General features: G+C 48.0%; 1 protein-coding gene across 18 annotated transcripts in view; it reads right to left on the minus strand.

Annotated features, from left to right (window-relative positions):
• Positions 1-26,308, minus strand: part of CACNA1A (calcium voltage-gated channel subunit alpha1 A) — a 2,932,691-nt gene that overhangs the window by 1,615,254 nt on the left and 1,291,129 nt on the right. The gene's annotated exons all lie outside the window — the stretch shown is intronic.

Below are 26,308 nucleotides of genomic sequence, written 5' to 3' on the forward strand. Positions count from 1 at the left end.
AACACTTTTACGACTCCAGCCAAATGGGATAGGCTGGAGAAGAAATATAGGGTGCCGGACTCCTTAGGTCGCAGTATTGCCAGATTTGGTGGTATCGGTGGCTGTGAGGAAATGGACGACCAACCCGTCCTCGTTGTCTTCGGTCTCTCCGGACAGCAAAAGGAAAAGGATGGACGCCATGGGAAAGAAGGTGATTTACACTGCGGCATCCACTATCTCGGTGGCCAATGCACTGGTGATCCTGGCCAGATACAACAGGGAGTTGTGGCACAAACTGGGGCCGGTTCTGGAGGTCCTCCCCCATGATAAGAAAATGGAGGCAATCGCTCTCTTCCAGGAAGGGCTAGTGGCGTCAAATCACGCCATCGCAGTGGCATTAAATATCGCAGACACAGGGTTCCGACAAATAGGGAACGGTGTCTGCCTTTATCACCAAGGTTGGTTGAAAGCCACAAATTTCCGTGAGTAAGTCCAGGCAAAGGTGCCGGACATGCCCTTAGACTGAGAGAATCTGTTTGGGAAGGTTGTTGACAAGTTCCTCCAGGCCCTCAAAGCGGATACGGAGACGGCCCATTCCCTGGGCACTCTCCAGCATCACTACTCTTCTTTTCAATCCTCCAGGGGAAAGTCGAGCAGGTCTTCTAAAGGTTTCTCAGCATCATACTGACAGCCTTCCAGATCCGCAACCCAGGAGGCCTCCAGAGGCTGTTCCCATGCCTACAGTAGTGGAGGACAGCGTTGCCATCGCCCGCAGGGCAGAACGCCAGCGCAGAAACAAGCCTGAAACAGCCGGGACATCTGGCTCTGACTCGTGCACCCCGGTGGAGGCCGGCTGACGAGGTTCATCATTTGGTGGAGAAAGATCACCACCGACAGATGGGTGCTGGATTCTCTTGCTCAAGGACACACCCTGGAGTTTCAACGCAGGTGTCAGGGGATCCCTCTGGTTATCTGCCAGGAGTAGCACATCCCTCAGCTCCTGGAAGAAGTACGGGCCATGCTGCGAAAAAGGGGCGATAGAGCTAGTCCCCAAACAGCTCCAGAGCTCCAGAGTCTATTCCAGATACTTTCTGGTCAGAAAGATGACAGGGGGCTGTAGGCCAATCCTGGACCTATGGCGTCTGAACAAATACCTAAAGTCCCAAAAATTCATGATGGTCACGTTGGAACACATGCACAGCCAACTGGAAAGAGGAGACTTCTTGACGTCGTTGGACCTGGTGGACGCCTACTTCCACGTCCCCATAAACAAGAAGCATTAAAGGTTTCTACATTTTGTGGTGCAGGGACAGCATTACCAGTTCAAGGCCCTACCTTTCGGCTTGAGGTCGGCGCCCAAAGTGTTCAGGAAATGCCTGGTACCAGTGGCGGTACATCTACGTCTACAGGGCATATACGTGTACCCGTATCTGGACGACTGGCTGATTCACGGCCAGTCGCGGAAGCTGGCCGACAGACACACGGAGGCTACCGGCTGCCACTAAAGGATCTGGAATTCTCTGTCAACTATCCAAAGTCATGCGGAACGTGCTGTTCCTAGGTACCAGACTCAATATGGTATCTTGACTGGCATCACCCTCGGAGGAGAGGATAGCAGCCATTCTACGAAAAGGTACAACGGCTGTCGTCGATGAAGACGGCCATGGTGCTGGCCATCAAGTCGTTACTGGGCATGATGTCGGCCTGCATCTACCTCGTCCGGCTCTGGAGGTTGCAAATGCGACCCCTTCAGGAATTACTGGATGCCAATCTCAGAAGATTACCTCTCTGAGGGTCACAGTCCCGCTGAGCCTTCCATACTTGTAAGCCTTGGCCAAGGCCGGACTGCCGCACGCCTCTATCAATGTACATCTGGCGGCTATCTCCCGATACACCAAGTCTCCAGGAAGATCTTCACTTTGGTCCCATCGACTTGTCAAGGTGTTTCTCAAAGGACTTTTTCCATCTTTCTGTAAAGACTGGTAGGGGGTGTCTGTACTTCTGCTCTCTATATGGTAGATGAGAGGCACAGAAGACTCCAGCCAAGATTCTCTATGAGGTAGCAATGGACGAGCAATCAAGGCCTAGTGTCACGCCCTCTCACACAACCCATTTCTCACTTCCCCCCTCACACCTGTCTCCCTCATCAGGCGCTTCTCGCCGTCGTATTTCCCATTCACACCAGCGGGGGAAACACGGCAGGCGGAATACCATGTTGGGCGGACCTGCCTCTTTTCGCCCTTTTCCACGTTGGCGGTTGCCATGGCCCCTCCTGCACAGCCGGCGACGCCAGGATACCAGGACGTACCGACAGCCCCAATCGCTGGCCGCGTTGCGCTCCACGCAACGTGCGCGAGCAGTCACGTGATGCGTCACGTGATACCGCTCGCCTCTTCAAAAGAAGCCGGCAAACAAGACTCTTTGCTTCACAGCTACTTCTACGGAGGACTGCCAGACGTTACCTTTGCTTCTTGTTTTCTCTCCTTGCTTCGACCTCGGAACGCTTCTTGGAACTGCTCTTGGATTACTCTTGGACTCTGGCGTGCTCTCGGATTTCCCGGACATCTGACACCTATTTGTACTCTGGACTTGCTTTTGGATTGCCCTTCTGTTTTGCAACCCTCGGATTGCTTCACGCTTTGCCACGTATCCAGTCTTGCTCCACCAGGTGCTTTCAGGAGTGTCAACTACATCATTCCAGCCTGCTGTGGGTTCCCCTGCATAGGTTCCTTACTTACACTCCACCCCTGTTAGGTAAGCTGGTGTCACTGCATCTTGTTTACTCCTTCTGTCCATTGCCAATTGCCTTTTTGAGTGTTTTCCTTGATTATAACCCTTTGCCTTACAGTACTCAGGGGTCCTTCCGGCGTTCCCGATACCAGGCTGACGACAACACTCCCACCTGTGGCCTCAAAGATTGCTTGGGCAGTACTTTACTTTCTGCTCGAGCGGTACTTGGGGACGGAGGCATTACATAACTGCACGACCATCAAGTCGGACCCATCAAGTTAGAACACCTAGCTTCTCAGGAGGTGATGCGGGCTGGTTCTTAAGTACAGTGTAGTCCCCGAACCCCCACAAAGGAATGTCCACACACTGTATAACTGAAAACACAGTCTTTATCTAATTAATATTCAAAGGTATGTACACGATCACAATAACGCACTTTGTACTCGAAAGTCAATAATGATAAATATATACAATTCTAAAGTGGTACCACTAATGTTATCGAATCTCATTAAAGTGCATCAACTGTACGGTTAAAATGTCACACAGATTAATAACGAGGAAACCAGCAATAGAGATTGGCAGGAACGTAAGATGGTTGAAACAATAGGCAGAATGCTGGCCCCGTTACCTAGACACAGTTCTATGTGGAGATCCCACCACCTGGGCAACCTGTAAAATAAGGGTATATCGCACAAGCCCAGTCCATATATTCAATAGTCTCACTTCTTCCTATTAAGGTTTTACACCCCCAATATACCTGGTGGAGTAGAGTTCTCCGATGCTGCGTCGACCTATCCTTCTTGAGTGCCTCCCTTTCAAACGGGAGCCACGGATCGTCGAGAGGTGTCGGTGAACTTGGCGTTCGGTGTCGGGGAATCGACAGCCCCTCTTAAGTGCCCTCCCTTTAAGGCAGGAGTCACGGGTCGTCGAAAGTCCGACGGTGAATAGGGTGAACTACGGCCGGGAAGTGGCAGCTTCGTTCCTAGCGGTGCTCGTCGATGACAGAGCGTTGGCGTCCTGCAAGGAAGAGGCGTGCGGGGCACCTCGATGACGATAGTTCTGGACTGCAAAGAGATGATAAAGAACTGTGGCCCAGCAAGGGCGTCGAGTCGTCGGCGTCTCTGTGGTCTTTAGGTGACGGGAAACCCACTGGTGGATGCTCCTTGGCGAGTTGACGGTCGGGCCTTCTCCAGCGGGAGACAAGCGGATGACGATGCAGGCGAGAGCGTCCGATGATCAATGGAAGTTCTTAGGCAAACGGGAGCACAGCGGCTCCGGTCGGCGACGGTGGTCGTCAACTGTGGCGGACAACAGTCCGAGTGCTTCTCCTTGGAGTTCCGAGCAGTCCCCGTATCGGGTCGACAGCCTGTCGTAGGTCTATCTACCAGGGAGCTTTGGCAAAGATCAGCTGTGCACGATGGTCCCTCGTAGCTCGGGAAGAGGGCGCCTTACCAGGTCCTCTCTGGGTCAGTCCTTGGAAACACAGCAGCCTTCAGATTGCGAGGGAGAGCCACAGCACTCCTTCTCGTCCAGCGGGGGTTTCAAGGTCAAGCGTCAGTTACTCCATTTACTCGTCGTAGTGTACTTCAGCTTCTGAACACGATTCCTAGCAGTGAGAGGTCCCCAGATATACTGTTGATCTCCCATTCATTCCGCTGGGTCACAATCAAGCATCCAATCACGACTACGGGCATTCATGCAGGCAGGCAGCCAATCAGGCACACAAGGTATTCAGGCCATTCACTTCTCTCCAGACACTCACAACAAGCTATGTGTATTGGGACAAGTACCGAGCCATTCGACACTCCAAGCTGCATTCATACCGGTTTTGGGCAGGGCTGTCTCAGTCATTGTGTCAACCACCAGATACTAGACATCCACAACACAGAATGCATATTCGTGACACACTCTATTCACCCAGGTCCCACCCACATGAGGTACCCACAACATATGTTTAGGGGGATTATGACCACCTCATGGCTTAGCGCAGACGTTCCTATTGTATTGTTTTGTTTTTCGTTGTTTGCCTAAGCGCCCTGATGCCCACGGGCTATCAGCGCTATACAAAAATAAATACATACATACACATACATACATACATCACCGGGAAGGCTCCAGCTAGTCTGGCCGGGCCTTCACAACAACACCATATATGGCATTTCCACCCAACAGCCATTATGGAGGATACTCAGCACACCTGTCAAACTCAGCATGGAGCTGCCACCAGCCCATACCCTGCTCTGCGGGCCATCCAGAGGTGCCCAAAAACATACACTAGGGGCACAGGGTTGTAGCCCCACCCATGGGTGCCATAAGGGTATCCCACGAGTCCGTTCACCAAACCAAAAGAGAGCTGCACCGCCCGGAGTCGCACATGAACTTCTGCGTGGAAAACACGACAGAACACATGATAAAAAGCAGTAAAGGACAAGTATACGGAGGCCCTGTCCCTCCGATGCATTTCCAGCATCGGAGTCGCCCCTTCCAGACTGAGGTGGAGGGTGCCTAATCTCCCACGGGATAGACACCCTCATCCAGATGGTCAACATACCTTCTGGAAAGGCCATCTGCATTATCGTGACTCTTCCCTGGTCTGTGCTCTATGATGAAGTCTAGCCCTTGCAGGCTAATGGACCACCTGAGCAGTTTCGGGTTTCACCCTTCATCTGCATAAGCCACTTCAGGGGCTTATGATCGGTTTGGACCTTGAAGGTAGACCCCGTAAGGTAGGGCCTAAAACGCCTAAGGCTCCAAACTGTACTAAAACATTCCTTTTCAACAGTAGCCCACCTAAGTTCTCTACCCTTGAGTTGTCTACTGATGAATATGATAGGATGTTCTCTCCCTTTGTCATCTAACTGGGACAAGACAGCTCCAATTCCGGTGTCGCAGGCATCCGTCTGGACGATAAAGGGTCGGCTGTAGTCAGGCGCACACAACACGGGTGCCCGACACAGACTTTCTTTCAAGCCATCAAAGGCCCTCTGACAGTCTTCAGTCCAATTGACCTTCCTAGGCTGCTTGGGTGAAGTCAGAGCTGTCAGTGGTGCAGCCATGGTTCCATAGTCCTCCATGAAATTGTGATAATACCCGGTGAGGCCCAAGAAGGCTCTCACCTGGGTTTGAGTAGTGGGAGTCTCCCAGTCCTGTACATCCTGTACCTTACTGGGGAGAGGTTGGATTTGACCCCCTACTACCTCATAACCAAAATACGTGACTTTCCCCTGAGCTATCTGGCACTTGGTGGCCTTGATAGTGAGGTTAGCCCTTTTTAAGGCCTGCAACACTCTACCCAGATGTGTCAAGTGCTCTTCCCAAGTGGAACTGTAGACGGCAATGTCGTCTAAATAAGCCACACAAAAGGCTTCCAGCCCACTGAGAGCATGATTGACCAATCTCTGGAAGGTGGCAGGGGCATTCTTTAACCCAAAAGGCGTGACCCTAAACTGGTAGAGTCCCTCTGGTGTTGAGAACGCCGCCTTTTCATTGGCATGGTCCGTCAGAGCTATTTGCCAATAGCCTGAGGTGAGGTCAAAGGTGCTCACAAATTTGGCAGCACTTATGGTGTCCACGAGCTCATCAGCCATGGGCAAAGGGGTGCGCGTCAGTTTTGGTGACGGCATTGACTCTTCGGTAGTCCACACAGAACCTCCAATCCTTGGTACCTTCCTGGGAACTTGCCTTGGGGACAAGGACCACGGGACTGGACCAGAGACTGGTTGAGGGTTCAATAACACCCAGATCCAACATCTTGGCGACCTCTGCCTGGATGTGGTTCTTAACCGTATCTGACATTCGGTAGCTCCTGCTCTTGACAGGCACGCTGTCACCAGTGTCAATCTCGTGCTTACACCACGGTGTAAGGCCTGGCATCAGCGAAAACAGAGAGGCATACTGCGGGAGCAAAGTCATGTAGGCCATCTGCTGGTTGGTTGTCAAATCTGGGGAGAGCTGCACTCCCTCCACGGAGCCATCCTGAGGGTTGCTATGCAGCAAATCAGGCAGGGGCTCACTCTCATCCTCTTCTTGCTCTGAAGCTAGCAAGAGACATGAGACTTCTGCTCGCCTGTGGAAAGGCTTGAGCCTATTGACATGGAATACCTGAGGGGCTACCCCTGGGACTCCCATGTCAACCAGATAGTTGACCTCGACCATCTTGGAGATTATCCGGTAGGGTCCAGTCCATTTATCTGCCAATGCCCGAGGCTTGGTAGGTGTAACGCTCACCTGATTCCCGTAGAGGCGCCGGTCTTGACTGGGCGTATACCGTATCTTCAAAGGTGATGTGTAACACACGGCTGGCTCTTTGGGCTGGACCTCTGTGCACTGTATGCCTGCCTCGAAGGGTAAGATGTCTGCAGATAGAAAATATGGGATTAAGGAACTGGGTTATTGAATGTCTCTCTCTTCTTCCCTTTCTCTTCTCCTGTAGAACCCCAAAGGTTAACGCTCTCACCTTAGGTAAGTGAACACCGTGCTCTCCATCTGCCTCGGGGCAGGGTGCTGTAACCAGTTTCTTCACTGGATAAGGGGAGCAGGCCTCTTGACTTCAGAGGACTGCTGTCCGTCGTTTACTGCACGAACGGTAAGTTTCGAGTAATTCTAATGTCTTTAAAGTCTTTAGTAATGATGTTTCTTGTTTTGCAGGGTTCCGGCGATGGCGGATGACGGGCTGAAGTGAGTTGAAGATGGAGCCCGTGTGATGAATAGAAGCGCCTGGAAGCACGTAAGTAAGCGCTTGTTGCCTGCTTCACGATGCGCTCTAACTGTCTTTTTATTTTGCAGGTACAAGTTCGGAGCGGCTGCAGGGTGCCGGAATACCCACTGGGTTAGATGTGGAAAGGAGTAATGGCACGTGAGTATTAAAGTTCCCCAATGTCTTTAAACGCACCTTGTTTTGTCTTTCAGATGCGGGATGCAGCGCCGAGAGCCTCCGGAGCGTGCGAAGAGTTGGTAAGCTTTTGTCTTTCAGATGCCGGAATGCAGTGTGAAGACCTCCGGAGCGCACGAAGAGTAGGTAAGCCTTTGTCTTTCAGATGCCGGAATGCAGCGGGAGGCGTTGGTGACAGCCGATGGACCAGGTAAGTGAAGTGCTGTCACTGAAGACCGTAATGCTAACCTGTTCTTTCTTGTCTTTATAGGTGTTGCTGAAGACTGGATTCAGGATGGTAAGCCTTTTTCCTTAGGCCGAGGATCAGATGCAGAAGACAAGACACGAGGAGCGTTCTGCGGCAGAGGATGCAGAATAATGCAAAGCAAGATTCATCCATCGGGTGTGGTTTAAATAGCCTCCTGTAGTGCTTAGGTGTCTCCTTCTACAGCCACGCCTAGGTAAGAAAAGAGTTCCTGCTTTCCAGAAGAGTTCCAGTGTTCTGAATCTAGGGAGTGGCTCCTGCCCCGCCCAACAGGAAAAGTAGTTCCAAACAGAAGAGGATCAGAGGCTCAACTGGCAGGCAAGTAAGCAGCATGGTCTGCTGCAGGTAAGTCCACCCAAGCATTATGAGCCCGGCGCTTCCAGCGCTGGGACTGGGCCTATTTATGAGCCTGGTGCCACTGGCGCCAGGACTGGGTCCAAAAGGTCCCAATTGGGACTGGTTGGCACTCGGAACCTGGGTTATGGATCTGCTTCCAAGGGAGTTGGGAAAACCCTGACCTTTTGGAAGCAGAGATCATGACAGTAGGCTCCATCACGAGGACCTCCTGTCCCGGAGTCCAATCCACTTGCGATGCTTTAAGGTCATGCCAGTATTTGTTCAATTCCTGGCCTTGAGATTCGCTGTTGCTTGACCCATCATCTGTGTCATCCTCCGTCTGAGGCCTAACACATAGTCCCCCACTTGCTTGGCGGGACCGGGAGGGGTGGCATCCAAACCTTCTCGGATCAAGGCAAGGGGCCCCCTCACGGGATGTCTAAAGAGTAACTTAAAGGGGCTGAAACCAACACCCTCTTGAGGTACCTCTCTGTAAGCAAACAGCAGGCATGGCAGGAGGAGATCCCATTTCCTCCTTAGGGGCTCTTCCAGAGCACCTAGCATGCCCTTGAGAGTTTTATTAAATCTCTCAACCAGACCGTTGGTCGAGGTGGTAAGAAGTGGAGAACTTGTAGGTTACCCCGCACTCTTTCCACATGGTTTTCATGTAACTAGACATGAAGTTGGATCCTCGGTCAGAGACAACCTCCTTGGGGAATCCAACACGGGTGAAAATGCCAAGGAGGGCCCGGGCAACCACCTTGGCAGTAACAGTGCGAAGGGGTATAGCCTCAGGGTACCTGGTGGCATGATCGACCAAAACCAGGATGAACCGATGTCCACCTGACGTGGGAGGGTCAAGGGGACCGACGATGTCGATGCCCACCCTCTCAAACGGTGTGCAAACCACTGGCAATGGCTGCAGTGGGGCAACGACACTGCCTCCAGTCTTGCCAGACAACTGACAAGTTGGGCAGGTCCTGCAGTGGGACTCCACTTCTATTCCCATCCGAGGCCAGTAGAAATGGGCAGAGAGCCTCTGCGTAGTCTTCTTTGTACCAAGATGACCAGCCAAGGGCACCTCATGCGCCAACTGCAGTAGGAAGGACCTGTAAACCTGGGGTACCACCAACCTCCTGAGGGCACCAGGTTCAGGCTTAGTGGGCTCACTAACAAGGAGCGCACCCTCCCAATAAATCCAGAAAGTCCTAGGCACTTCTCCTCGTGCCTGGGGCAGGGCCTGTTTCCTCAGACCCTCGAGAGAGGGACACTCTCTCTGTCCTTTACAGAAGTCTGCCCGGGAGGGTCCCCCTTCAGCTAACAAGCATTGAAGATCGGGCTGATCCTCCGGGTTGAGAACCTCTCCCACAGGAGAGTCTTCTGGCTCTTCTCCCACAGGAGTTGAGACGGGGTTTACCACTGGACCCAGCCCGTCCAGAGCATGGATTCCAATGGGTGCTGTAGGAAAAGAAGGAAGAGAAGGGGCTCCCTCCACAGAGGTGGCCTTCTTGCTCTTCCTTCGTCTTGCCTTAGGCTGTGCCTTCGGCTCGGGTACCTGACTCACAGCCACACCCGGTGTCACCTGTGATCTAGTGACCGCAGCAGCAGTCATGGGAAGATCATCCGCGATCAATCCCAACTCTACTAGATCGTTACCTAACAGAATGTTAGCAGGGACATTGTCCTGAACCAGGACAGGAAGCTTTGCGGTATTGTCTCCAATTACGAGTGTGACTCGGGCTACAAGCGATAATTTGGGAGGCCCACCAGCTAACCTGGTGGTTCTCAGAGGAGCATCTACATAGTCCTTTGGCATGAGCAGGGTCCTGTCCACCACTGTCATGCTTGCCCCAGTGTCTCTCAAACCAGAAGAAGGCTGGCCATTCAACAGGACACTTCTCAAAAATCTACGGGTGTTCTGTGGGATAGTTGCCAGTACTTCCGCGTACTGGTCCCAGGCCCCAAGGGACACTAAGGAAATCTCTACGGGAGCACCAAAAGTGATTCCAGTAGAGGAGGGGAGGACAGTGTCCTCCACCTCAGACATGGGGTAAGGGTAGGTCAGGCTGACAGCCTGTACTCCGAGTGCCTTACCTTTACACTTGGAGTCACCCCTTTTGTGATCCAGAGCCCAACAGTCCCAACAAGTGCCGGGAGTGCGGGGTACGGTACTGGAACCACCAGGAGCCTGCTTTGCAGCAGGTGGACCACTACTCTTATTCCCACCCACAGATGACTTATCCCCACTAGATTTTTGGGTTTTAGGAGAGGAGGGTTTAGGTTTATTCGACTGTGACTGCTTTTGGGACTCCTCAGCTTTCTGAGAGGCCCCTTTTTCTTTGTCCTTGTCCTTCCCACTGGAGTCCTTAGGGGACACCCGGTGGGAGACCCACTTGTCAGCCAACCTAGCCAGCTTATAGGGATCCAAAATGTTCTGGTCAGCAACATACTGACGCAGCTCTGGTGAACAGGCTTCAGAAAAATGCTCAAAAAACAACAGGTGGGACAATTCACCTTGTAACCATCAATCCACCCCATCATATTCATGTGCGCAGCACTCACCCAGTCGACCCAAGACACATTCTCTCTTTTCTTAAAATCCCTGAACCTTTTAAGGTATTGGGTAGGCATCTTGCCAAACTTGGCAATCAAAGCAGATTTCATACACTCATACTGACCCCTTTCTTCCACACTCAGCTTCAGAATACAGTCATATCCAGTTTGAGGAACTCTGCTTAGCAAACACTTAGCCCAATCTCTTTTGTCAACATCATGAATTGCACAAGCCATTTCAAACGTTTCAATCCATTGGAGAATATCAGAACCCTCCGAAAACACACCAACCAAATCCTTCATAAATTTAGTTGCTGGGTACCTGACACTCTCACTGGGTTTCGCTGAAGTCTCCACTTAAGCTCTCTCTAGCTGGATTCTCTGACATTCAGTGTCCTTGTCTTTGAGTTCAAGATCCCTATTCTTGAGTTCAACTTGTTGAGCCAGCTCCTCCTTCTTAAACTCAGCATCTTTTTACAACTTGCGATATTCAAAGGCCAATTTCATCCTTACTAACTCAAGCTCCAAGGAATTGCTGGGGATCGGAACAGAGGCAGCAGGAATGTGGCATTCCCTGAAACAGATTCAGTAGAAACCCCAGGGGCAGAGTCCTCATTGGTTGCATTCCCCCCCCTCATCAAGAGTTTCACCATCGGTCTGGTAGTCCACCAGGGCAGCTATCAGCTCAGCCCTAGACTTATCCACAAAGTCTAACTCCCTGGCTTCACAAGCACTCTGGAGAACCTCTAAGCTCATCCGAGTCAATTTACCATTCACAATAGACTCCATTGCTTGTAATGCAGTTATTTTGTACACACCCAAACCTTAATCTAATAAAGTGCAGATATTTTGTAAGTGGCACGGTTATACACTGATTCTTAAAACAATAAGCATCCCACCGCTGCCACCAGTGTAAAGACTGGTAAGGGGTGTCTGTACTTCTGCTCTCTATATGGTAGAGGAGAGGCACAGAAGACCCCAGCCAAGATTCTCTATAAGGTAGAAATGGATGAGCAATCAAGGCCTAGCTTCTCAGGAGGTGATGCGGGATGGTTCTTAAGTACAGTGTAGTCCCCGAACCCCCACAAAGGAATGTCCACACACTGTATTACTGAAAACACAGTCTTTATCTAATTAATATTCAAAGGTATGTCCACTATCACAATAACGCACTTTGTACTCGGACGTCAATAATGATAAATATATACAATTCTAAAGTGGTACCACTAATGTTATCGAATCTCATTAAAGTGCATCAACTGTACGGTTAAAATGTCACACAGATTAATAACGAGGAAACCAGCAATAGAGATAGGCAGGAACGTAAGATGGTTGAAACAATAGGCAGAATGCTGGCCCCGTTACCTAGACACAGTTCTGTGTGGAGATCCCCCCACCTGGGTAACCTGTAACATAAGGATATATCGCACAAGCCCAGTCCATATGTTCAATAGTCTCACTTCTTCCTATTAAGGTTTTACCCCCCCCAATGTACCTGGTGGAGAAGAGTTCTCTGACGCTGCTTCGACCGATCCTTCTTGAGTGCCTCCCTTTCAGACGGGAGCCACGGATCATCGAGAGGTGTCGGGGAACTTGGCGTTCGGTGTCAGTGAATCGTCGGCCCTTCTTGAGTGCCCTCCCTTTAAGGTAGGAGTCACGGGTCGTCGAACGTCCGACGGTGAACTGGGTGAACTACGGCCGGGAAGTGGCAGCTTTGTTCCTAGCGGTGCTCGTCGACGACAGAGCGTTGGCGTCCTGCAAGGAAGAGGCGTGCGGGGCACCTCCATGACGATAGTTCTGGACCGCAAAGAGATGATGAAGAACTGTGGTCCAGCAAGGGCGTCGAGTCGTCGGCGTCTCTGTGGTCTTTAGGTGGTGGGAAACCCACCGGTGGATGCTCCTCGGCGCGCCGACGGTTGGGCCTTCTCCAGCGGGAGACAAGCGGATGACGATGCAGGCGAGAGCGTCCGATGATCAATGGAAGTTCTCAGGCAAACGGGAGCACGGCGGCTCCGGTCGGCGACGGCGGTCGTCAACAGTGGCAGACACCAGTCCGAGTGCTTCTCCTTGGAGTTCCGTAGCAGTCCCCGTATCGGGTCGAAGCCTGTCGTAGGTCTATCTACCAGGGAGCTTTGGCAAAGATCAGCTGTGCACGATGGTCCCTCGTAGCTCGGGAAGAGGGCGCCTTACCAGGTCCTCTCTGGGTCAGTCCTGGGAAACACAGCAGCCTTCAGATTGCGAGGGAGAGCCACAGCACTCCTTCTAGTCCAGCGGGGGTTTCAAGGTCAAGCGTCAGTTACTCCAGTTACTCGCCGTAGTGGACTTCAGCTTATGAACACGATTCCTAGCAGTGAGAGGTCCCCAGATATACTGTTGATCTCCCATTCATTCTGCTGTTTCACACTCAAGCATCCAATCACGACTACGGGCATTCATGCAGGCAGGCAGCCAATCAGGCACACGAGTTATTCAGGCCATTCACTTCTCTCTAGACACTCACAACAAGTTATGTGTATTGGGACAAGTACCGAGCCATTCAACACTCCAAGCAGCATTCATACCAGTTTTGGGCAGGGCTGTCTCAGTCATTGTGTCAACCACCAGATACTAGACATCCACAACACAGAATGCATATTCGTCACACACTCTATTCACCCAGGTCCCACCCACAGGAGGTATCCACAACATACATCACCGGGAAGGCTCCAGCTAGTCTGGCCGGGCCTTCACAACAACACCTTATATGGCATTTCCACCCAACAGCCAGTCAGGGAGAAGGGACAGAGTCAGGGCTTCCCAGGACTTTGGGAAAACAAGGTAATGGGTAATAGAAAGCAAGAGGCCACCGGGGCCATCTTGTTTTCCATCAGGAATCAACTGATCCCAATGGCAGGGCCAGGGTATCCCAAAATGGAGGATTCTCCGCACACCTGTCAAACTCAGCATGGAGCTGCCACCAGCCCATACCCTGCTCTGCGGACCACCCACAGGTGCCCAGAAACATACACTAGGGGCACAGGGTTGTACCCCCACCCATGGGTGCCATAAGGGTATCCCACGGGTCCGTTCACCAAACCAAAAGAGAGCTGCAACGCCAGGAGTCCCACATGAACTCCTGCGCGGAAAACACGACAGAACACACAATAAAAAGCAGTAGAGGACAAGGATACCGAGGCCCTGTCCCTCCAATGCATTTCCAGCATCACACTTTCCCACCGGTGAAGGCTCATGCCACAGCGTGGGAACTCAACGTAGCTCTGACGAGGCTCATGGGGGCCCCCTTCGAGCCTATGCATCAAGCCCCTCTCAAGTTCCTCTCGTGGAAAATGGCTTTCCTGGTGCCCATCACCTCTGCCGGAAAAGTAGGTGAGATCCAGGCCCTATACTGCAAGCAACCATACCTGACTTTCCACACATCGAGGGTGGTGCTGCGTATGCACCCCTCTTTCATGCCGAAGGATCCGTCGGAATTCCACCTCAATGAGCCTTTGGTGTTACTTGTTTTTTTCCAGAAATCTCAGTCGCCGGCTGAAAGGGCCTTGTATTTGCTGGACGTTGTTCATGCCCTGAAGTTCTACATGACACGCACAAAGAGTTTTCAGAAGACCTCAAAGCTGTTTGTGAACTTTGGACCTATGAACCATGGGAAGGCCTTATACAAAGCTTTCATTTCAAGGTGGCACTCCGGCTGCTTCACGCACTGTCATTGGTTGGCGAACCGACCACTGACTGGCTGCCCGAGAGCCCACTCCACCAGAGCCATCGCTGTGACTGCGGCGTTCCTGTCTGGTGTGCCCCTACTGGACATCTGCAGGGCTGTTACGTGGAGGTCAACACTCACCGTCATGAAGTTCTACTGCATCGACCGGTATTCCAGTGAGGAGTCCAGAGTCAGACAAGCAGTGCTACACAACCTGTTCGCTTGAGGTGAGACTGTTCCGGAGGTAACAATTTGTTGCTTCTGTTGAGCCTTGCCACCTCCCATGGTGAAATGTTGTAGTGGTATGTATTTGTTATTTATGAGTATGTGAATCCATGCCAGACCCCATGCTGGAGAAGGTTTAAGTTACTTACCTTTAACTATTGTTCTCCAGCATGGGTCTGGCATGGATTCACATGTGAACCCTCCCTCCATCCCCTCTGTGGCTCTTCTTGTTCATACTGCCACTTTATGTGCTTACGAAATCTGTAGAGGGCTGCCAGAGGAGGGGGTTAGGGAGAGGACTTTCATTAGATGGGGGCAAGTATGGCCCAGAGGCGAGTGATTGGTTTAGAGGAGAAATACAGTTTTGAAGTGAAAGTGAAACTGTTTTTTCTTTTAACGAGAATTCCCAGCCTGACGACAGGGAATATTCATGAGCATGTCAATCCATGCCAGACTCATGCTGGAGAACAATAGTTACAGTTAAGTAACTTAAACATTGTTATTCTCAGTCATCATCTCCCTCGACCCAGTGTTTGTGTAAAAAGGGGCGGGGGGAGTTGGAATCTCCGAGCATGGATGGGTTTGAGAAACAAAATGAGGGTGAATACTGCGTCTGGCCATCAGATATCTCACTCTCACTCCCCGAAGACCCCTCACCCAGGTGATCCTCCCGCACTGGTCCTCCCCCAGGGTCTGGATCCAAAGACGATGGCCGTGCTCTGGCCACCGGAGAGAGATATCCCCGGGAACTAGCGGGTGAGACACCCTCTGGTTTCTCACACCATGCAGAAGTGCAGCAGCGTGTGTGATCGTGCATGCTAACCCCACCCACAAGGGCCACACCTCAGTCTCTCTTTATAAACACATCAGGAACGACAGTCCTAACTACACCTAATTGAGGGGGATGGTGAGTGGGGCCTATGGAGGAAACAGGACTTTGGACTAGGTGAACAGCAGTCGCTACAATAAAATGTTCTTACTCATCCTGTTCCCTTTTCTCCTTGCTGTAGGGGTGAATCCAAGTCAACTGAAACTTTAAGATAGAGCTAAGTTAACCAGCTATCTATGCAAACAAATTTCAGAGTACTGCCTGGCCAAATGTTGCATCGTCTCTAGAGCTTACATCCAGATAGTAATGTCTACAGAAAGCTGATGGGGTAGCCCATGTAGCAGCCTTACTGATAACTTCCCATCAAATGTGTTTTCGAAAGCTACAGCTACTGCCTTTGCTCTAACCGAATGTGCATGAATTCCCTCTGGGCGAATTTCGCCTTACACTTTGTCTGCCTCTGAAATGCACGAGCCCATCCATCTCGCTAATTATGCTTTTAAAGCTTGTTCATCAGGTGCATTTCCATCAAAAGTTACAAACAAAGCTTCCAACAACCTAAACTCAGTTGACCTGATTAAATAAAAAGTCAACGCTCTCCTGACATCCAAGCAATGCAGGACCTTGTAGGCCTGTGGCTGAGTTTGGGAAAGAATGTTGGTAGCCATATTTGCTGATTAATGTTAAAGTCTGACACCATTTTTGGTAGAAATTACGGATGCGTACGTAACACCACTTTATCTCTATGAAATGTTGTATAGGGTTCTTAAGCCAATAGTGCTTGAATCTCACTGATTCTTCTGGCAGAAGTTAGTGTCACGAATAAAACTGTCTTAAGCATGACCATCTTGATGTCCACCAAGGCCATTGGCTCATACAGTTTAGGTGCTGTTACGGCACAAACTACGTAGAGATGACTGGTAGATATATTCTTGTCTACCCTTTCAAATGCCTGTTAACAACAGGATTTGCAGATGAAGAATCATTTGTTCTGAGTTTCTGTATGCCCCTATAGATGCCTGGTAAGTCCTTCAAGTATTGGCTTGCACCCCTGAGCGAGCCAAATAAGCAGAGAAGGACAACACAACATCTAAAGAGCAATTCAGTGGATCCATTTTTTTTGCTGAGACCAGTAACAAAATCTTGTCGTCTTACTTTTATATTGCATTATTGCCAAATCTTTTCTACCTTTTAGAATTATATTACTATTCTCCACAGAAAGGTAAATGTGCTTTAGAGTTAACTTTTCAAGAACCAAGCACAAGCAACATGAGTTGTGCGTTCAGATGAAGAACTGATCCCTCTTGCTGTGTGATCATGTTCTTTGGTATCTCCAACCCCAGCGGACCCTCAGATGTCATCTGCGTGAGATCGGAAAACCACGCTCTGGAAGGCCAAAGAGGCACTGGTAGAATCAGTATGCAGTTGTTGGTATCTCTGTATCTCTGTATCAGTGGGAGTCAGTGGAAACGCATAACATCTAATTCCTGACCAATCTATCTGGAATTAATCCCCAGCAGAGCTCTTATACTGACCTTTCTAAGAGGCAAATCTGTGACATATGGAGTTACTGGTCATGGCAAACAGGTTTGTCTCCGGAATGCAGTTGAACACTTTCGGAGCAATCTGTGTGGAGAGTTCCCACTCATAATAATTCACTCTGAGTCTGCTCAGTCTGTCTGCTTCTGCATTGTCTTGGCCCAGAAGACGTTTGATAGCTTGTCTTCTTTTTTGTCAATTCATCATCAGTAGATGAATGAAATAGATCCGAACCTTCAAATGGCAGATACAGCATTTGATTTTGTACTTCATTAGTACATATCTGGCATGCACCTATACCTATTGCCACATGTCCAGCCTATGGACACGCTATTGCTGGCAGTGTACGTATGCCCCAATGATTCTTCCAACATATCTTGGACAAACAGTTTTTCCTCCATCAACCCTGGTTAAAAAAATGCTTGTTTCTCGATTGGCATGACCTCTCTGAAATAAGAGATTTCTTTCAAGAGCAGTTGATTTGCTGCAGCGAATAACGCCCCTGCATTAGCTTGTTGTAGGTACAGTGCTGTGTTTGTGTATACCGTTTCCCTAATGGATTCCAGGAGCTTATCTTCGCTAGTTAAAATGGAAGCAGTTGTTGTAGAGGCTGAAGTGGTACTTGAGCTGCTAGGCTTCTCGTAAGTGAAGCTGCTGCGATCACTGATGAGTGTGGTTGGGGGTGTGATGAAAGCAGAAGTCCTACTGAACTTGACGGCTTACAGCGTTCATCTAGTTTTTTGAAAAACTAGAAGACATGAATGTGGCTTTGTCCAAATGTTCTTTGTCACTGATAAAACATCATTCTGCAATGGAATTCCAGATGTGGTAGCCGCTTGAAGGGCCAATACTTCTGCTAACACTCACGATTCTGGTCAATCTTTTTGTGGTGTCGGCACACCCAGACACTCTGCCAAACCTTAATCAAATAATTGAGCTGATGAAGGAACTCTGATTCTTCCCCTCCCTCATCAGAGTGTACATCTTTTTGACCGATCCGAAAATGGGCAGTTCGCCTGAATCTAGACCTTTGGAGCTTTCTATTGTCAAAATTGCCACCTTGTCGAGTGGAGGTGGAGCAGTTAAATTTCTGTCGGTAGGTTGAGACACCACATCATATGGCACCAAAGGAACAGGTATAGTCATCAGTGGAGGGTGTGGTGGTGGCGGCGGCAGTGCAGGTGGAGCTGGTATGGGTACTGCAGAAGCTGAGGTTGTGGTAGCTCCTGTGGCAGTACCTCCTTTATAAACCCTTTAAACATTTCTGACATTTGAGCCGACTTCATAAGGTAAAAAAACAATCAAGAAATCTTGGAGTACTTATAACTGTAATTATAGGTGCTCCTGCAGTAGGGCTCCATGTAGACGGAACTGACATCAGGTTTCTCTAGGTTGCAAAACGCATGGGTCTGAGTATCTCAAAGCATTGGGGACTGATGGATACAATGTACACAATGGTATCTCTGCCGACAACCACTCCGCTGTTTAGTAATCTACCTGCATGCAATGCAGTTTGGGGAGAACATTTCCACCAAACAAAGAAGCACTTACTGACTCACACTTCGTTTCCATGCAGTAAAATTAGCTTACACAATTGAAAAACACATATGTAATTGCTCACTCCGTGCATGTATCACAACATAAGGACATACCCCTCAGATAACGATGGGCACTAAAAGCATTAAAATGAAGGAAACAATTAAAAGCACAAGTGTAGTAGCTTACTCCAGACGGATCCCACATTTAAAGCCATGAGATATCTTTCTGCTGGAGATGCAGCATTAGAAAAGAAGGATTGCAGCAACATTATTTGATTGATATGAAAGGCTGAAATGTAGGCTGTCATCTCAAGACAACCTTGTCCTAGTAAAACATGCATAGTTATGTTATGTTAGGCTAATTTATGGAGCGCACTTACACCCGTAGGCAACATGGCACTAAAAGGGATTGACTTATGACAGAGCAGCGAGATAGAACAGAAACAGCAACTGAAATTTAGTTAAACAGGTACGTTTTTAATTAGCGTCGAAAAGCCAAATGATTGGTGATTTTGCGGATGTCCAGTGGAAGTTTATTCCACAGGTCTGCCGCAGAGACAGAGAAAGCTTGGCCACCAATTCTGGCTTGACAGAATGTGGGAACTAGGATCAACAAGTCAGAAGAAGAGCAGAACTGTCAAGCAGAGACATAGCAGCAGAACTTTTCTGGCAAATAGTCAACTCCTTGTCCATTGAAGGCCCGATGGACCAAGCAGAGAGATTTAAAGTCTACTTAGCGAGAAACCACTGTGAAGATGAAATATGGTTGCGTGAAGATAAGCCATAAATGACTTGAGCAGCAGTGTTTCATAACACTTGCAAACGGTGTAATAGACAAGCCGGCTGTGAGAGATATAAGAATTGCAGTAGTCGAGCATGCTTAACATTAAAGAAGCTACCACTCGAGAATGTAGAGGAAGTGGGAGGAACGAAACTACTGTGCGCAAAGTTTTGAGCTTAAATTGTCCTTGTTGGCAGATTGAATTTACTTGGGCTTCCATAAAGAGTGAGGCAGTAATTATTATACCCTGATTCTTAGAACTGGCTTTGGAAAAGTGCCTAGTGATGGAGGCCAAAAATCAGGCGTCCAGCAGGCCACAGCAGATGGCGAGTCAATGGTCAAAACCTCTGTTTTGTCGCCATTGTGTTTCAACAAATTTTGAGCCATCCAGTCCCCAATGGCCTTCAGGCAGTTGTTTAAATTGGAGGCTCTGGAAGGATTGTCAAGAGTGAGAGGCCTGAAGCGGGACTGGAATGGATTAAAAAATCAGGCATTTTCTAAAACAGAACTTAACATAGGTGTGACTAAAGATTCCAATACCTTCATCAGATAGGAATGCAAAGAGATAGGACGTCATTTCATAGAAGTAAGGCATTGAGTGTGGCCTTTTTCAAAAGAGGGATCCCCAAAGTGTGTGTGCGCGTGGCAGGCAACAAACAGGAAAAGAAAGAGTGATTTACAGCTGCCATAACCAGGGGTGCAATGTTCATTATCATTAGTTTCAAGACAGAAAGAGGAATCAAGAGGGAAAGTGGATTTAAGTTTGAGTATTACCTGAATTATATAGTTGGTGCTAGCAGGGGAAAAGGCTGCCCATGATATTGGATTGGTATAGGTGGCTGATGAAGCAACACTGTCATCAAACTGACTGGGACAGTTAGGCGCCACAGATGATAGAATAGTTTGGCGAATCTGACTGATTTTCTCAATGCAAAAGTCAGAGACTGAGTCGCATAAAGACTGAGTATGGGGGGGGAGTGCTCGTGGGAGTGGTTCTAACTGCTAGAAATCTAACAATTTTAAAATGTTTTTTTGGCTAATTTAAAGCCTGGGTAATTTGGCCAGAGAAATCGAAGCATTTAGTTTCCACTATAGCTAGCTGGTAAACACGGGTGGGTTCCCAAAAGAAGGACCTAGCAGAGACCGAATAAGTAACTGCCAGGTCCTTTCTGCTTGCCTTCGGAGCAGAGGAAGCTTTGCTAGATAATGGGAAAACCATGGTTCAGATGGATGAGCTTGACGCACTGATAGTTTGAGGGGGCCTAGGAGGTCTGCTGACATTCTGAAAGCATAGTCCAGCTGCGAAAAACTGGTGTTGTGTGGCTGACACAATGATGTCACTTTGGCTGAGATTAGCGAAGGGGCAAGAGTAGACCATCTACGCCAAACTGAGGGAGGTTGGGGTGCAGAGTCTGGGGTCAAGGAACCATTCATCTTAAATGGGAGCACCAAGTGATCAGTCCACAAAACTTGGTAAAAGGTGAACGCTGTGACCAGATTGGGGGATGAAAAAACCAAATCCAACATGTTACCCTCTTTATGGGTAGAACCCATGATATTCTGATGAAGATTTAGGTCACCCATTGACTGCATACAACTTTTATTTATTTTTGGCGTGATTTTCAATGATGGCAGATTAAAAACACCTACAATCATCAGGTCTTGATGCTGGTGGATGCGGTCAGCCACCATGTCTAAGAACTTGGGTATAAAACGGAGTCTTGGCCAGGGGGCAGATAGACCAGTAATGCAAGCACAGTCTGTGTTGGTTAAAAAATAATATGCAGGTGCAGAGCCTCCATTTGAATGACAACCTGGAGAGGCTGCAATACGCACATCAGTAAGGTTTTAGAAATTACAGCTAGACCTCCTCCCGAATGGGCAGAGTCTCTGTCCTTAGGCCAGATGCTATATTATGGGGAATAGCTTGAACCAGCATAGGTTGAGATGTATCCTGTAGCCAGTCTTAGGCCACGAAACAAAACCAGGCCGGGTATCTTGTAATAGATCTTAAAGATCGGAAACATGTTTGGGTATAGAACGAGCGTTCAGTAGCAAACAATGTAGTTTACTGACATTATGATAAACCGGTGTGGAAAACACAGTGCACAACGTGTTACTTGTCATACCTGTAGGCAGAGCTGTACAATTGGGAGCCAACTGCAGCATAACCCGACCAGAATATTTACTGAGGACAGTAGAGGGAACGTGCTGAAGTGCCCATGTCTCGGTCATAGCCCACCAGATGGGCTTAACTTTGACGAGTGACCGCTGCGCGCTCGCCAAGGTCTGCTATTTAGCCTACACATGGTATCGCAGAATCCAATCCGCTGCTGGATTCAGCTGTGATTGTGCGTGGAGGCAAGAAAGTAAAAAGGGACTTTTGTAGGTGACCCGGGTATGAGCCCCGGTACTCCCAGTCATGAGGCCAGGCACCCCCACCCGTGAGTAGCGCATTGATGTTACAAGGAAAGTAAAATAAAGTGCGAACACAGTAAGCTAAACAAAATTAAACAAAAAATAAAGTGAATGCGAATATGCGCTTTCGAAGGTTAATGGCAGCCGTAGCTAACAGTAATTAAAAGAGCAACTGAAACAAAATAATTAAAAGAATTCAAAAATAGAATTTAGCTGCAGTACGGGCATAGAATGCATATCAAGAAAGGGGTTGTATTTTGTATTCTGAAATCTAAGGTCCTTAAAGGGCCTGTTGAAAATCTTGAACAAGTGGATGGACTTTGAAGGGTAGGTTTCTGAACTTTTACTTTGGCCAACCTTTGTGTTATTAGAACAGGGTAGTCAGGAGGCTAAATACACATAAGCTTTGGACTAGGATATTCAATTGATTAATCCTTTTGGGCTTTTCTTTATAAGAAGTATGGCGTCCTTGAGGAGCAAGGACTTATTAGAATAGGTTTTGGACATTTATGTTTCTTCACAAGGGGAACCACAGGCGCACTAGAGAATTACCATTCTTAAGAAGTCCTTCTTTAGTTTGAGAGTTTCTCGTAGCATCTGTGAGGTGTTTATCTAACTATGACCATTGTGTTACCAAATAAAGAATTTTGTAACCCTAAATCAGTCGTGACGTGTTTTATTTTGTTTGACTTCCCCTCACTGACTCGCAATCTATTGCATTTCCTAGTCTTCAATCTCATGTATGGCATTTTCTAGGCAAATCAGGAACTTCTCTACGGTGTGAGAAGCCATCAGACAGACAATAGAAACGGCTTGGTGTCTTTTGGCGATTTCTTCCCTGAGATCCACTTAACAGTGTCTGTTTGGGGGAATAGAAACACAAACACTTTAGCATTGTAAAGCATACCTTGTTACTCAAACAGGTTCAGATGCCTTCTCCAGCCCTATCATTGTAGGGCGATTATTGCTACATATAGTGGAAAAATTACTGATGCATAACAGCCACTATTGTCCCTGATGGGATAGTGGAGCAGGCTAGCTGTCATAATGTGGCAGGCTAGTATTTATCAGGTAACATCCTTGTTCTATAATTTGTTCCGGTACTTACACAGGGAAAGCTTTGTCTCTCAAAATGCAGATAAATTAGCTTTTTAAAAGCCGCTTATTTCATTAACTGTTCAAGTAAACTCTTCAGGGTGGAGTGTTAGGTTTAAACCCTAAAGAGGTAGAAAGGCAAAACTGAATCGAATTACATGCTTGAAATTGCACAATACAAATAGTCTTCTACATTGCTGCCAGAGGGTATAGCGGCGGACCCTTACCAGTGTGGATGGGTGTGGGCGGTAACCTCTACAGGATTATCAAGTCCACTGTGTAGCTAGTATGTAGACTATTAAATTACAGTAAGAGGTGGGTGGGATCTGGGAGAAGAAAGAGTAGTGGGTACAGGTATCAGAGGCATGCAGGGAAGACAGGCAATGGGATGTTGGGGGAAGGGATTCAGGTCCATGGTGGGATGGATCAGCGGGATGAGAAGTGTGAGGATAGTTAAGCGGGATGGTAGGATAAAAAAGTGTTGTACAGCTATTGGATGTGAGGCTAGACAGTGAACTTTCAGATGTTAAATATTTAAGTCTAAAAATCGCCTCCAGATTTTCTGGAACTACTTGCTCCTCCCATGGAGATTGAATGTTATTCTCTCCAGTTGTGCCAAGATCACCATTTCCTCAAACCACAGTACGATCATCAGGGTGGACCTTGTCTTTGAGCTTATAGAAATGTGTTTCTTGGCAACAGACAGTCATATTACCTACCGCTCACTAGAAATGTGCTTTTATAGAGGAAAATTAAAAAAGAAATGAAAATCAGAAAGGCATATTTGTTATAATTTGAGCATTATCTTTTTTAAGAAAAGGTGTTTTAAGATCTCTCTCCCATAGCTGAGCTATTCAGTGTTTATGAATAAAATAGAAACTCCATAAAGCAGAATGTCAGGTTCCCAAATTTCTACTATGCCATCAAATAAACTATGGTCCATGTCGCCGTCCAAAATAAATCACTGGCAACTAGCCAACATGTGACCAGTATAGGACCCTCGCTGAAAGCCAATGGACCTGCAACCAGACAGATCTCACATGAGGCACCCAATGGTCATACCACCACATGAACCACATCACTTGCACCCAACAGTCCTGCCACCAGTACAGGAGGCATGCATCTCTGACAGCCCAAGGACATGTCACCCCTCAAGCCCCAGTTCAGTCATCCGATGGTTATGCCACCAGTAAAACCACATTACCGAACATCAGTGGACCTGCCACCAGTCCAAACCCACCTCTGACAGAAGATAGTCATGACACCAGTCCACACGTATCACTACAAATCAATAGACCTGCCAAAATTCTATACATAAATATAACCTGACATGGTCGATTAACAATTCCCCCATCACAATAGTAAAAAATTATACCTATTTAGGTATTGAATTTACTGGTGAAGTCAAACCCACCGGTCAAATAGAACGTATGGATACCAAACTAAATACTGCAATCTCACAAGCCAAAATCATCCTGTTTAAATTTGGAAAATTCACCATTCAACCTGCCCTTACCTTCTGGTCCATGAAAGCCATACCAGCGATATTATATGGGACAGAAACACTACTGAACTGCAATATGCAATTCCTGACGAGGTTGGAAGGAAAGTACTGGAGGTCAGTACTATCCCTCCCCCAGTGTGTGCCGTGTTCGTGGTTGCGGTATGAACTGGGCTTGACCTCCCTGTACGCAATCTACACCTGGCGATGTTGCATGTTATTCCGCAAATGCCTAATGGCAAATCATAACACCTACCTCCTAAAGGTAATTGCTGAATACATGCTGACAGCAGAGAAGAACTTCACAAACTCATGGATAAACTTTTGCTTAGAAGCCCTAGCATCAGCAAATATTTCCATCCCCAATCTCATAAACAACCCGGCAAAGTCCAAAAAATTACTTTATAACCTTGATTGGTCGAACACTATTGACAAATGTAACACCTACTGTCAACCTTGTAAATTGCGTTTTTGGCCAAAATTGATGAAATGTCCTGAGCCATATTTATTAAAATTTCCCTCACCCAAACTAAGAGCAGGGTATTTAAGGGCCCGTTTTGATCTATGGCCAACCTATCAGGTTCAGGTACGGAGGAAATTAAGATCTGCCACGTTAAGCGGTTGTCGTTTTTGCATGCGAAGCAATACTATTGAATCTCTTGAACACTTAGTTTGTTATTGCCCACAGTTAGCTGTATTGAGATCAACGCACTTCAAGCACCTGCTGTCCTCTATGGCAGCGGTTGCCCAGGAATTGCGGTGGTCTTTTCTGCTTTGTGCCAATCAATACCCCTTACAGATCGCATTAACGACCTTCATTCAAGCGCTAAAATTGGAGACCGTTAATCATTCTTAGATGGCCGTTATGCCGTATCTCGTTGTTTTATTCTTCATTTCTTGTTTTGTCCTTTCTATATTGTTTGGGGTATCTTATATCCTATATCTTATATCCTATATCTTATTGACCGATTTTTCTACTGACAGTTTTAAAGAAAAAAAAAAAAAAAAAAAAAATCTCTGTACGTTGTAACATAATTGCTTAAAGTGCATTGTTATGATGTCTGTACTAAATATTATTTGTATATTGAAAAAGTTGTTTTTACAGCTGAATCAATAATAAATAAAAAAAAAAAAAAAATAGACCTGCCAAAATTCTATACCCAACCGCCAATCACACCTCTGGCAGCCCATGGACCTACAACTAGTACAACTGTATCTATATTGATGGATGGAAGTGCCATTTATCTAACACCATTTCTGCAAGTGGGTGGACCTGTCACCATTCCAACTCTATTTATGTCAGTCCATAGACCTCCGACCCATACAGCCACTTTGATGTCAGTGGATGGACCTGTCAACAGTGCAGTCAAAATTCTGGCAGGCAATAGTCCTGCAGGTAGTCTAACCCCAATGTTGTTAGCTGATAGACCTATCACCATTCCTATAATGTCTCGGGCGGCTGGTGGACCTGCTAATAGGGTAATATCGTCTGTGGCAGCCAGTGGGCCAGATATCAGCCGAAACATATCTGTGGAAGCCAGTCTACAATTACAAGTCCATCTCTGGCAGCCAGTGAACCAGATACCAGCCCACACATGCCTGTGATAGTCAATGTACTATCTATAAGTAACACCCAATCTCCAGTAGCCAGTGGACGAGATGCCGGTCCAGACACACCTGTGCTAGTCAATGTACAATCTACAAGCACAAGGCCATCTCTGGCAGCCGGTGCACCAGATACCAGCCCTGGTACATCTATGCTAATCAATGTACAATATACATGTCCAAGCCCATCTCTGGCAAACAGTGGAAGAAATGCCATGGCAGACACATCTGTGCTAGTCAAGGTACTATTTACAAGTTCAACCCCACCTCTGACAGTTGGTCACCCAGATACCAGTTCAGTGACATCTGTGCTAGTCAATAAACTACCTACATGTCCAACCCCA

This window comes from Ambystoma mexicanum, chromosome 3q (genome assembly GCF_040938575.1).
Source record: "Ambystoma mexicanum isolate Mex_15411 chromosome 3q, UKY_AmexF1_1, whole genome shotgun sequence".
Taxonomy (NCBI): domain Eukaryota; kingdom Metazoa; phylum Chordata; class Amphibia; order Caudata; family Ambystomatidae; genus Ambystoma; species Ambystoma mexicanum.